The sequence below is a fragment of the Triturus cristatus genome, chromosome 10 (genome assembly GCF_964204655.1).
Source record: "Triturus cristatus chromosome 10, aTriCri1.1, whole genome shotgun sequence".
NCBI lineage: Eukaryota > Metazoa > Chordata > Amphibia > Caudata > Salamandridae > Triturus > Triturus cristatus.
This window is the reverse complement of record NC_140593.1, coordinates 655,694,865-655,706,023: the sequence shown is the minus strand read 5'-3', so window position 1 is coordinate 655,706,023 and position 11,159 is coordinate 655,694,865. Positions and strand designations below refer to the sequence as shown.

Here is an 11,159-nt window from a genome sequence, read left to right as displayed (position 1 = left end):
AGAGAGGTGAGGCAGGTAGACACATCCCCTCGTATGAGGCCATTAAAAAGGACTGTCCCCCCAATATAAATTGCACTGCTCTCACTTCTAGTCCCAGAAAGCCTAGTTAGGGAGGACAGCAGTCACTCTCTTGAAGAGGAGGACACATTGGAAGCCCAGTTGATAGATTGCCAGGCTCAATGATGGAAATAAAGACCCTGGGACTGGACAAAGAGGGGAATCATAGAGTTATTCTCTAAGCACATACCTGGTTAAAAGACCCCAAAGTCACAGCTTTGGGGTATGTACAAGCACCCCCTACCAGTACTTTAATCCAGAAAGTGGAATCATGTGCACACACATAAGAGAATATAAGAAACTCTTCACACAGAAAGTGCAAACTATTTTCATTGAACATTTTAAAAAGGTACATGTTAAAGTCTTGCTTGGGGTGATGGGTATCTGGTTGGCTTCACTTCATACTTTGATGGGGAGCTTGGTATAGCAAGGCACTTTTAGAGCCCCAAAGGGTGATTACATTTCAGTACCAAATAAAGATAAACCTAAAAGATGAAGCTATTACCTTCTTGCAGAGCCTCGGGTCCAAGTTGCTGTAAAGAAGACAACACTCCATCCCCTTCACTGGACTGCCCCTCCAGACAATCTTCCGCTTCTTCACTGGACTGCCCCTCCAGCCCAACGTCCTCATCTTCACTGGACTGCCCCTCCAGCCCATCTTCCTCATCTTCACTGGACTGCCCCTCCAGCCCAACTTCCTCATCTTCACTGGACTGCCCCTCCAGCCCATCTTCCTCATCTTCACTGGACTGCCCCTCCAGCCCATCTTCCTCATCTTCACTGGACTGCCCCTCCAGCCACACTCCCTCAGCTTCACAGCTCTGCACCTCCAGCCAAACACTTTCCTCTTCACTGGACTCTCACTCCAGCCACACTACTTCACCTTCACTGAACTCCCCCTCCAACCAAACTCCATCTTCACTGGACTCCCCATCCAGCCACACACTTTCAGCTTCACAGTTCGGCACCACCAGCCAAACTCCCTCAGCTTCACAGCTCAGCATCTCCAGCCGAACTCACTCAGCTTCACAGCTCAGCATCTCCAGACACACTCCTTCTGCTTCACAACTCTCCCCCTGCAGCTAAACTCCATCTTCACTGGACTCCCCATCCAGCCACACACCTTCAGTTTCACTTGACCGACCCTCCAGCAACACTCCCTTCTGTCTGAACTCTTCTCCCAAATCCCATCCCTCATTGACTCCTCCTGAGCTCTCTCCTGCCTGTCCTGCACCCCACTGCGCCTGCTTCCCGCCACTCAACCCCTCCCTGTTCCACTGCTGCCTCAATCCTTCTTCAGCCCCCTCCCTTCCCTGGCTGCCCTCCCCTGTGCCTGTCAGCTGTCCTATACCCTGTCCTTGCCCCCTCAGCTGCTGACCCACAGGCTCTGTACCCCTCCCCTGGGCTCGCCTCCACTCTGGCTGCCCCATGTGTGGCTAACATAACTGGCACTCCACCTCAAGTTCTCTCCATTACTGCTCTGCCATCCTGACTCTACAGCTGCGCCCCATGCCACATACCCAGACTGCGACCCATCTGGTGTTGCTGAATTCAAAGGGCCGCCCTTCACTGTATAGATGGTTTTGGCGATGGTCTTTTTGATTTCTGATTTTATAGTCACCACACCTGGAGCATATAGAGTTTCTGTATGACTAGTCATTGTATGCTGAGTTACAGCCAGGCTCCACTCTGTCCAGAGAGCTTCTGTGGACACCTGGCTGCACTGAGCCCCACAATGAATCCCTGGCCCTGCCTCTCCTCCTGACAGATCTCCCCAGGCACCCCCTGCACACCATGCCTCCCCTCGGCTCCAGCTTCATCCTGCAGCTGCTGATTACTGCAGGTCCCTCTTGCCTGAAAAACAAAGTAGGTTACAAGTTAGCTTTATTTTGAAAAGATCATAACAAATCAGACTGTGATCTACAGTTGATTCCCTGCTGCCCCCCAAAACTAACCACTGGGCCACTGGGAGCAGGAAAAAGATGAAGAAACAATAAAGTGTCCATCACGCTTTTTCCAGTACTTTGTTTATATGCAACTTTTTCAGATAAAATGAAGAACCTGTGTTTGCTACCAAAATGTAATTGCACCCCATAATAAATATGTACATTCTTAAACATAAACAATGGCTGTGCATTGTATTATTTGTAAGTATTTTCTGAATGTGGGCCTTCTCTTTGGAATATTAGGAGAGTTAATGAGGCGATTTGAGTCTCAGCATTTACCAACTTTTCTAACTGAATCCTGAGCAAAAGAAAAACACTGCAAGTCAACACTAAGGTTTCTCAAGTGTTTTGTAAATGGGTTAACATTGAGGCGATTGGTAGAATGTGTGAAAGCCATGTTCGTATGGTGAATCTGCTCTGAAGATAGGGTTCCTCAGTCTTTTTTGAGCTGCTAGATTCACTTATCCTGTTGAGAAGATCAGAGGTTAGCATAAAAATATCCACGTGATGGGTCTAACATTGCATCATGGGAACGTGACAGAATTTTGACTTCGACTTGAGCGGGGGGGCTGCCAGTCATCTTACAAGATCGCCAGTTTTCAAGACATTAGAGACAGTGCCGTGGGGAAAGTGAGATAACCAGCATGTAAAACACAAGCACTATACGCTACTTTTATAATTTAGCCCATAAGGATATTCTGCTTCATATATGTATCCAATATGAATGATTCTTTACCCTTTTTATTCCATTTCTCTCAAATCCTGCTAACCCCAGTTTCCAATATTATGGCCATTAACATAAACGCGATATTTAAAAATGCTGCATTCCGAAAGAGAGACGCAAGATTTTAAATAAAAAGGAAAAATATATGAATATCTTTAAATACACTTACTAAATTGCTAAAGCACATATTAAATGAAGGGCAGCTCTGTAACGGACACATATTTGCCAAACATACTCTTATGATGGAGGAAACATAATTCACACATGATATAAGAGGCGGTGCAAAAGGTAGGAAGTATGACCGTGGGTCAGAACCTGGTTTGAAGAGTGCACAGTGGAGTTGTAGAGCGACAGCAGGGAAATGGAGGGAAAGTGGAAAGTAAAAAAGGTAGGTGACAGTAGATGGAGGGGTGGTGGGAAATAAACCTAGGCTGAAGGCGAGCAGAAGCGAGGCCAGGGGTGAGAAAACATCCCAGAAAAAAGGAGCAGGAGAAGCACAAATCGGTTAAGGACCCGAAAGGCAAACGCATCAATCATTGGTGGATCATATTACAATTATGTTGATAAGCATTGGTAGGGGCATGCACCGGCATAGGATCAAGATAGACGTGGAGAAACAGCATAGGCAAAAATAAGAAATTGGGGAGGGGTGGGGAAGGGCAGAGAGTGGGGAGGTCACAATAATTAGAACACAGAGACATGACATTAAATATGCGTAAGTCAAATTGCAGTACATCGCATGATAAAAAAGAAAAAGGATTCGAAAGCCAGGTCAAAACATCATGAACATGCATAAAGAACAAAATTCAACGGGCATAAAGTGTATAAGGCAAGCCATAATACATATGGAGTCCAATGCATATTGGTTCAGAATTCCAAGGGGGGATGTGTAGGTCAGAAGAAATACACAACAGAATGTTAGCATACGCAGGTTGGATCAAAACAAGACAAGAATGACTTTCGGCGTTTCAGTAGTCCTGTATGGTATTGTTAAGGTTTATCAGGCCCGAAGATTCTAGGGATTGTCGGTATCCCGTGAAGTAAAAATCCTCCAGGCCAGTGTAGGCGCTGAAATATATCGTGGTGTGTAAAGGCCTAGAGACGTGGGTATGGATGGGTGAACCGATTGTCGCAATACTCTGTGACGGAGGAAAATTCAATAATAGGTGGCAGAGAAAAAGTTCGGCCGGCGTGCTCGAACAGCTCTTATCGTTTAAAAATGGAAGGCTGGGTATAGGAAAATCAGTCCTTTACCAGGAAGCCAAAGGCGGCAGTACTAAAGAATGGGGGAGAGAAAACGGGAGAGCACAGTCAGGGTTTATGCTTCATAAGGACGGGGGGCTAGTCTCGCAGCTGGTGAGATGCCAAGAGTCGCACCCTGCTCTTAGAGGTTGCAGCACATTGGGAGCTTGGGGGGCAGCCGAGCACAGCGAGGTCTGCCTCCCGGGCAGATTGGGAGGGGGAGGGGGGGGGAGTGGCCGTAGCGGCCATTTTGTGAGTTTGGGCTGCATTTTGGGATAGCCCAAATGCAGCCCAATTACGGCAAAAGTAGCCCAAGGGCTATATAGGCTAGTTGCGCGCCTCCCCAGCCACCATTTTAAGTTTGGTGACCTGGTGGCTGGGAGCGCGGGGAGTAGGAAATATTTTCTCTCACGGGCAGGCAGAAGGTGAGGCGGTAACTCGTTTACATTTCGGCGGACTGCCGAAACGATTAAAAGTTAAATGCAACGCGGGAGCAGTGTGGACTACGGAACACACTCGCCCCGCGTTTTCTCAAGTGGTTCCTCTTCTTGGGATTCCAACGAATTCGGTGGAAACAGCGGGAATTAGCGACGGCGGGGCTTCGTCTGGGCGGGGGCGGGGCGAGCTCCGGGTGACAACCGGCGACGAGCTACATCTGGGGACGGCCGCTCCGGGGGCAGGGGAGGGGGAGGAAGTGTTCCCTAACACGAGACGGCATGAACAATAGCTTGCAACTGTGGACGAGAAAGCGAGCTAGACAGTCACTGCTTTGAAAACGCTCGCATACAGGGGTGGTCTTGTGAGGCTGACAGTCCCAGTGACTTGTCTGTGTATCTGATGCTTCAGCTAGGTGAGTGCTTCCCCAGCGCTTTAGAACCATGACCCCATTTGATTATGGCAAACTTGCACGATTCGCATACCGTTGCTGGATATGAGAGGGGGATTTGGAAGGTAAATTCAGCATTTGAATTTACAGCAAGAACGGCGGGAACGCGAAGAAAAGCTTGGTGGGGCCGCTCGGCTTCGATGGTGGAGCGCGCAGCAGCCAGGGAGGGTGGGGGGGGGGAGCACGGCGTGGGGGGTTTTGTCGGGAGCCGGCGGGCAGGGGGTTTCCCGCTACCGGCGGTGGGGGAATCAGGCGGACGGCGGGGAGTGCAGCAAGGGGGACCCCCGGGCGAGGTGGAAGTCGGTACTGGGATGGCCTGGACAATTTGGAGTTCTGGGCCGAGGGCGACCGGGTTTAGGGGGTCTGGCCGGGGGACGAGGGGACAGGGGGTGCAGGGTGGGGGCGGGGCGTGAGCGGTGTGGCGAAGGAGGGGTGGAAGTCCGGGGGTGAGGGCGGGGGACGATGGGGGGGGCGGGGGCGAGCAGACAGGGGTGGGGTGGGCGGGTAGGGGGTTTGGAGCGTCGGGGGGGGACAGGGACGGAAACGAGAGGGAGGTGGGGGATTGGAGCGCGGGGGGTCTGGCGTGGGTAGCAAATACGTTGGGGGCCGGTAAGCGAGGCTGGGAGGGGAGTCGGGAGGGTGGTAGGCCCAGCACACCAGACTACTTCATTTCTTTCCAGGCGGGAGACCGACAGTTTGACCGGCGCGGGGTGCCAGACTTGGTAGGGCTGGGAGCGGCTCGATGGCACCAAGGAGAAGGGAGGGTGGAGCCTTGGGCGGCGTATCCTGTACCGGCGAGGGATCCCGGCGCGGCTGGCATAAGTAGGCCCGGTACGGGCTCGCCAGCCCCAACACCCACGGGGTCACGGCGCCCCGGGGACCATCGGCAGAGGAGCACCGCAGCGGAGAATGTTTGTTGACCACTCCAGCAGTTGGCGCCACCAGCGGGGAGCGCTGGGGGTGCGGGACAGGATGGAAGACGGGGAGTTGCGTGAGGGGGACAGGGGGCCGAGTAATGTTGTGGCTAGTTTCTTGCAGGTGTCACGACGCCAGGCGCGGCCCACGGGTCGGACATCGAGGTGGGAAACAGCTCGGCCCCCAGGACAGGACGCCGGGAGGAGCGGCGGACAGAGGCACTGGCGCCAGGTAATAAACATTTGCTCGGGCGCCCAGTGGTGGTTTCCAGAGGGGTGGGGGGGGGGGTCGGGGGGAGGTTGCACGAGGGAGAGTACGTTATGGATGTGGCAGTAGGCCAGGAAGGCGCAAAAACGGGGGACGAATGTAAGACCGCGGAGAAGGGACGGTCAAGAAAGAGGCAGCTGATGCAAGGATAGGGGAGGGGCCCGGCTAGCTCAGTCGTTAGAGCATGTAGACTCTTAATCTCAAGGTGTGGGTCGGGCTCCACAGTGGGCTCACAAAAAAAAAAAAAAAATCAAGTGGAAAAGGAGGAATTGAAGAGCACACGGTTACCGTGTATGGGGGTAGCGAAGCCCTTGGGGGGCATTGGATGTTGGTAACAAAACGAGGTTTGGAAGGAGGAATATGTGGAAATGGTCAAACTCCGGCATAGGAAGGTCAGGACAAAGGAGGGTTCCGAGGAGGTGGAATTCGAGTGGGCAAGGAGGCTTACGGTGCCTGTGACGATAGGGAACCGGACAGCGGCTTTTCTCATTTTGACAGTGGGTACGGTGGGGAGCTTCCAGGGAGGTTAGTGGCCATGTGTAAATACAAGGCAGTCATACGGAAAGCGCAAATTACAAGGGGGGGATATGCCTGGGCTCAGTATGCTGAGGAATTCCGGGCGCGCATGGCGTGGGATACGGCAGCGAAGCGGGGAGAACATACCATGGGGCTCGCGGGGTCGGTGAAGACTATTTTTACGGCCAGTTAATATCTGATGCGCCCTCTATCTGGGGACCATATATTAAATTGATTTTTGGAACAGGGAGATGGAATAGGAGCTGGCTCTGTCCAATCCACGCATCAACCTGGTATTGCAGTACCTCCAGGAATGGTGCAACACAAAAGCAGCCACGGCAGGTGGGAGGGGGGCTGAGGGGCCTGGGCCCCAGGGCTCTTAGTACGGTTAAGGTGGGGAAGTTGTGGGGTTATCCGGACAGGACGAGCGCCGCTGGTGTAGTGGTATCATGCAAGATTCCCATGCTTAAAATAAAAAAAAAAAAATAATATATATATATATATATAAAAGCAGTGGCGGAGTGACTACGGTTGGGGGTTTCTGGTGGGGTTTAGTTTGGTGTAGGACGGTACGAGGGTGCGGAGATGGGCAGTTACGTTGAAATTGGCGCAGGAGCGCCCACAGGTGGAAAAAGCGAAAATGGATAAGGAGGTACAGGAGGGCCGCAGGGCGGACCCCTTTCAGGAAATGGCTGTTGCATAAAGTTGATGGGGTCACCCATTGGAGTGGTGCCGGAAAAAGAAAAAAAAAAAAAAAAAAAAAAAAAAAACGAGCAGGGGCAGTTTTGGCTGATACAGCAATGGTCATGGCCCAAAGGTGGGTCGGTCACGGAATTTATTGAGGAAAGTGCGGCCACTGTGTTTTACTCCTCTGTTGACGTGGCTATGTTACTGGTGGTGACCACGGGCGCAACAGTGCAGATGGCAAAGTGCGACATGCAGTCAGCTTTCCGGCTGCTGCCAGTTCATCCAGATGACTTGGAGCTGTGGGGCATACAATTCGGCGGTCACTGGTATGTGGACAAAGCATTGCCGATGGGCTGCTCCATGTCTGGCGCACTTTTGAAGTTTCGGCACGTTCCTACAAGGGTTAGTTACGGAACGGACGGGTCACCAAGGCGCGATGTGGGTCTTGGATGACTTCTTTTGTGTCGGCACCTCAGACTCCGCGGACTGCCAGAAGGGCTGGACAGTTTCCCTGAGATCATGAGGGAGATGGGTGTGCCATGGGCACTGGGGAAAACACGAAGACCCAGTATGGTACTGGCTTTTCTAGGCATGGATCTGGGTCCCGTTTGGTGGAGGCATGCCTTCTGGTGGATACAAAGCGAAACATGTTAGAACTGCGAGCAAGTGTGTTGACGCGACAGAAGGCGACGATTGGGGGCATGCAAGGGTCGCTGGGCATCTCAATTTTGCCAGTAGGGTGGGTAGAGTAGGGCGGACGTTCGGGAGGCAACTGGGGAGACCAGTGGAGAGGCAGAGGCCCCCACACTAGCCTGTTCGGCTGTCAGCGGGGTGCGGGTAGCCTCGAGAATGTTGGCAGTTTTTAGGGCACCAGTTAACGGGGTGCGTTTGATGAGGGACGTGGACATTGGTGTGGAATGTGCGGATTTTCTCAGATGCAGAAGGGAGCAGGGGATTTGGGCTATACTGGCAGGGAAGGTGGTGCGTAGAACCCTGGCCCGCGGAACGGGTGGAGGGAGGCAGGAGCATGGGTTTCTGGGATGTCTTTTCCTGGGTGGTGGCTGTCACGCGGTAGGGGGGTTTCCGTTAGATCACAAGAAGGTCACGTTAGGAGTGACAAAATGGCAGTGGTGCAGGGGAGCAACAGGCAAGTCGGCACGGGACGAGCAGGTGCTCGAGTGGTTGAGGGTTTAGGGGCGGGGGCGTTGAGGCATGATATGACGTTCCACGCGGGGCATGGGCTAGGCGTGGTCGATGACATTGCGAATGCCTTGTTTAGTTCACAACGCGGGAGATTCGGTGGGCTCGCCTAGGACGGGACGGGACTCTGACCGGAATGATGAAATAGTTATGGGAAGTGGGCAACACCGGATGCTACACTTGGTTTTCGGCGCCTTAGCCCTGGTTACGAGGTCAGCATACCGGGCGGCATGGGAGGAGTTTGTCCATTCAGAGGCGAACGGGCGGGTTCCCGGGGTGGCAAGACAAGAGGCGGTTTGCAGTTCATATTGGCCTTGGCGGCAAAGGGTCCGTCCGAGGTGACGATGGGGCAAGTTGGCGGGGGTCGGTTTCGTCGGGAACTGGTTATGGGGAGGTCTCTTTCGGGGCGGAGGGTTTTAGTAGTTGGCTCTGAAAGGGGAAAACGGACCACAAAAAGCGAGCTGGGATGAGGGTGCGTTCACCACCGGTTGCCCTTTGCGGTGGGTTTTGCGTCGGAAATCTTGCTCGGGGGGTTGGGGGACTTGGTCTGTTCACATAGTTGGGGGCGGGGCGTGAAGGCTTCGTACTGCGGGCGGTGCTGCATACAGCAATGAGGAGACGGGTTATCGAGGAGAAAGGTTTTTGGCACGCATTCCTTCCACATTGGGGCGGCATCAGGGGCACAGGCGAGGGGTTGGGAGAGTAGGGACATCAGGAAGTTGGGCAGGTGGTCACTCGAATTGTTATTAGCGGTATGGGTGCAGCAAAAAAAAAAAAAAAAAAAAAATAATGATAATGTTTAGTTGGGGTTTTTTCCTGGTTTTCATTCTTGTTTTCTTTTCAGGTTCGGTTATGGGACCCCTCGCCAGGGAGATGGCCATCGGGATCGTGGGGTATTCTTTTGTGAGACGGGCGCGGGTACAGGCCCGGGAGAGTTATTTTGAGGACAGCTTGGGGGTCCAGACAGACTTATCCTCTGTGGCATGGCGGAATAAGGGCCTTTTGGAGCGGGAAGGAATTTGTGCCAGTGGGGAACGTATTTTACGGGCGGGAAGGGGCCCGTTTCTGTTGGTATTACAGTTGGGGGAGACTGACAGGGCAAGGGAGACAGGTTGGCACTGAGGCGGTTTATGTCAAAGGACCTGGTATGGATCAGGGGGAGATGGGTGGCGTTTTCCATTGTCGGGTCGGAATTTGTCCCCTGGCGGAGTTGGACGGGGGCGGTAAGCCTTCGGGCAGTGGATTAAGTGAGGAGGAGGTTACCCACGGAGATGGGGCGGTTTGGTAGTTATGTGGGGATAGGACGATTGGCTCATGGGGACATCTGTGGCGATGCGCGAGTGCTGTTCAGGGACGCTGGGGTACACTTGTCGCGTTGGGGATTGCCCCGGTACCGCTTGGAGTTTGAGAGGTTTTTGCACGGTTGCTAGGGGTTTTACATGCGTTAAGGTTCACATGCGGTCCCGGGGGGATTGGGGGGGGGGCAGAAAAAGGGGAGGAAGAGGCGTATCCGCCTACACTCCCCCCCCTTGTTTCTGGATGGCGGGGTGGTTGACAGTTGGCCGGGATTGGCTAGAGTTTGTTGTTATAAGTTTGGTAGTTTGGGTCCAGGAACAGGGAAGGGGAAACAGTTTGGATAAGTTTAGATTAGAGGTTGGATAGTTACAGTTGCACAGAAGGCAGGTAGGGGTTACGGTCAGGGGAGTTTGGGAGTGGGAAAGGCTACATGGTGTAGGATTGGGTTAATTGTTGGTTATGGAATGTTATGTTGTATTTTGGGGGATGGGGGAACTGATGTTGGGATCGTAGGGGTGGGGGAAGGAACAAGAGGTCAGGAAATGATTGTATAGCGAGGTGTTAGTTTTGTAAGGCAGTGGCCAAGGAGTTAAAATTGTGATATGCACCTGTTTCAATAAAGCGGCCTTTTTCACACACAATAAAGTGGTCTGGTGTCGGCTTGCCCCCCCACTCCCCCTTAATTCCCAATGGGAGCTTGGGGGGCAGCCGAGCACAGCGAGGTCTGCCTCCCGGGCAGATTGGGAGGGGGAGGGGGGGGGAGTGGCCGTAGCGGCCATTTTGTGAGTTTGGGCTGCATTTTGGGATAGCCCAAATGCAGCCCAATTACGGCAAAAGTAGCCCAAGGGCTATATAGGCTAGTTGCGCGCCTCCCCAGCCACCATTTTAAGTTTGGTGACCTGGTGGCTGGGAGCGCGGGGAGTAGGAAATATTTTCCCCTCCCGCCCACCCTAATGTTTAGGGGTGAAGGGGCGTAGTTTTAGGGGTGTGGGATGTCGTTTGAGAAGCCTGGTGGGCAGCATTTGTGGGAACAGGTGCATAGGGGCAGTTGGCTGTATTGTCGCTTGGAACAGGTGCAGGCGGGGTGGTTGACAGTTGGCCGGGATTGGCTAGAGTTTGTTGTTATAAGTTTGGTAGTTTGGGTCCAGGAACAGGGAAGGGGAAACAGTTTGGATAAGTTTAGATTAGAGGTTGGATAGTTACAGTTGCACAGAAGGCAGGTAGGGGTTACGGTCAGGGGAGTTTGGGAGTGGGAAAGGCTACATGGTGTAGGATTGGGTTAATTGTTGGTTATGGAATGTTATGTTGTATTTTGGGGGATGGGGGAACTGATGTTGGGATCGTAGGGGTGGGGGAAGGAACAAGAGGTCAGGAAATGATTGTATAGCGAGGTGTTAGTTTTGTAAGGCAGTGGCCAAGGAGT

The 11,159-nt window shown here is 52.9% G+C and overlaps 1 non-coding gene across 1 annotated transcript; it reads left to right on the top strand.

Annotated features, from left to right (window-relative positions):
* The first annotated feature begins 6,696 nt into the window (after positions 1–6,696).
* On the top strand, positions 6,697–6,880 carry LOC146789861 (U2 spliceosomal RNA). Its single transcript, XR_014970196.1, has one exon. It is a non-coding gene; the product is annotated as a U2 spliceosomal RNA (small nuclear RNA).
* The last annotated feature ends 4,279 nt before the right edge of the window (positions 6,881–11,159 follow it).